The sequence below is a fragment of the Octopus bimaculoides genome, chromosome 14 (assembly GCF_001194135.2).
Source record: "Octopus bimaculoides isolate UCB-OBI-ISO-001 chromosome 14, ASM119413v2, whole genome shotgun sequence".
NCBI classification, from domain to species: domain Eukaryota; kingdom Metazoa; phylum Mollusca; class Cephalopoda; order Octopoda; family Octopodidae; genus Octopus; species Octopus bimaculoides.
Genome location: NC_068994.1, coordinates 60184220 through 60186719, shown reverse-complemented (window position 1 = coordinate 60186719; position 2500 = coordinate 60184220). Strand labels below are relative to the sequence as shown.

Here is a 2500-nt window from a genome sequence, read left to right as displayed (position 1 = left end):
ATGCGTGTGCGCGCGCGTGCTCATGTATCTTCGCTTTAATATGCGACCGAGATTATTTCTCCGCGTTAACGTGTATTAATGTAGATGCGTGTGTGTGTGTATGCGTTCGTGTACGTATGTGTATGTGTAAAAACAGTTTCTCTGCTGTCAGTTTTATACAGTCAACCTTGAAGGATAGGTGGAGACATTAAAGCACAAAAATGTCGATAATTTCTACAACAAACAGTCAAAATGTCGCTTTTATGTAAAACAGGAAAGAAAATGAATAAAGTTTCTTTTTTTTTCCGAAAGGAGAGAAGTGACTTGGAAATATGAAGAAAAGAATCAGTCGCCATGGGACACATTTTCAAAGATTATCCCCAATATCCAGATCTAGGGAGGGGAAGGAGTGTCGTTAATATCTGAAAAGGTAAATTAGTCAAATATGCTGATAATAACATCTCAGATATTCTAATACAATTGTAACACTCCTCGTCTCCGATAAGTTAATTTATTATTAAAAGTAAAAAAACAGCGAAGTATATGAAGAAATATGAAAACATTATTATCACTGTTGTTATTATTATTATTATTATTATTATTATTATTATTATTATTATTAACTGATATGTTATTGCTCTGCAAAATGTGGGCTATATCGAATCATCTCATTTTTGTACTAGAAAAAAAATCTTGACGCATTTGATGTTTAATTGGTTTCGTGTAACCAAATAGCAATAAAATAGGTACTGCTAATGATTCGGAAAGTCCTATGAATAAATTTCTATTTATTTTTTAATCTAATAATGATAGAGTCTATGATATTGAATTAGGGATGGCAGAGACCAAACATTAGAATTATCACTTCAAACATTGGTATAGAATGTTAGGAAGATTATTGGTGAAATCCTGGCAACCAAACGATTTGCTCTCTTAACTACCCCACACTTGTCCGGAAAAAAAACCTTCCCAATATTTATATTTCTTTTTAAAAGAATTGACTTTTCTTTATTTGTCACTGGTAATGCTGCAAACGACGACGACATATTGAAAAATAAGTATGTAAATCTTTACAAAAAGAAACATGTTGTGCAGCCAGGTAATATAAACTAATGCTGTATTCCTTTAACAATCAAAAAACGATAATTCAATCATTATTTTCGATTTTAAATTAGACAACGAGAATGCAGTCGATAAAGTAATTTTCTGTTCCTGAATTCAATATCTGAATCTGTTTTGTCTACGAAAATATTTCAAATTTATTTCCATTCTGCCATTTTAGTCCCAATATCGACAGAATATTGCCTTCTTTTGACTCAGTACAGAAATGGAAAGATAATAAATTGAATCAACGTTGATATATTATCGGAACTCATTTTAAGGACCCACATGAATTCCGACCGAAGTCAATTGAACAAATTGAATTAGAAATCAAAACAGTGAAGAACACAACTGAGACAAAGTTGTTTTTACTTGTGCTCGTTCTTTTCTGCTAATTCCCTGCCCTTAAACCCTTAAATTCCAGTGTTGCTTTACTGGTTCCCTATAGGTTGTCAGCCAACATATTTACATGCAATGGGGATAAAACTTGTCTGATCTGACCTATGGAGTCTGTTACTTTAAGACATTACTCCGCAGTTCTAAAACTATCTTCCACTTATTTTTCACAAGACTTTTAGTTTTAGACTCCTGAATTTTACTCAGAGAGAGTATTTGATTGGCAGAAGCATCAGAGCGTCGCCAAAATGCTTAATGATATTTCGTTTGCGTCCCGAATTTAAGTCCTTTCGACTTATCTTTCCTTCTTCTGAGATCCATAAAACAAAATACACATTGTTTCAAATATTTATTTCATCAGATTTATAAACCGATCGGACAACAATTTATTAGTGAATTGTGTCCCTGTTGGTGTCAGTTAGCAGCTGAATAGACTGACAGTCTAGAAAGAAGTACCAGTGGTATTTCAGGAACTCCTGAGGCTTTTCACACGTTGGCATCCAACTTCACTGTTTGACTGGTTGCGTCTTGTTTTTTGTACCTTGGCTTCAATTTGCCTGTCTCTACATCGATTTGTGGATGGTGTACGTCATTATGAAATTGTGTGTAGTAATATGTCTGTGTGTCGGCGTGTGCTTTTGCGCAGGCGTGTTTGTTTTTTCTATGCATATATAAACGCGTGTGTATGGTGTAAATACTTGCTAATACTTGCTTAAACCTCACTCATAACACATCCATACTCACGCATATACATACATACTCACGCATATACATCCATAGTCACACATGTACATATATGCACCTACACAAATACAATTTACCATTTATATGCAAACACTATCAACATGATTCAATGAGTGTTTAAAGTAACTGTGTGCGTGCGTGCGTGCGTGCGTGTGTCTGTGTGTACACGTGTTTATGTGTGAAAGAGAAACTGAAAGAAGGATAAGCACACGCACACATACGCATATATGCATGCATATTCATATACGTAGATATATATATATATATATATATATATATA

At 34.0% G+C, this 2500-nt stretch overlaps 1 protein-coding gene across 1 annotated transcript in view; it reads left to right on the top strand.

Annotated features, from left to right (window-relative positions):
• Nucleotides 1–2500, top strand: part of LOC106880489 (synaptic vesicular amine transporter) — a 204301-nt gene that overhangs the window by 184481 nt on the left and 17320 nt on the right. The gene's annotated exons all lie outside the window — the stretch shown is intronic.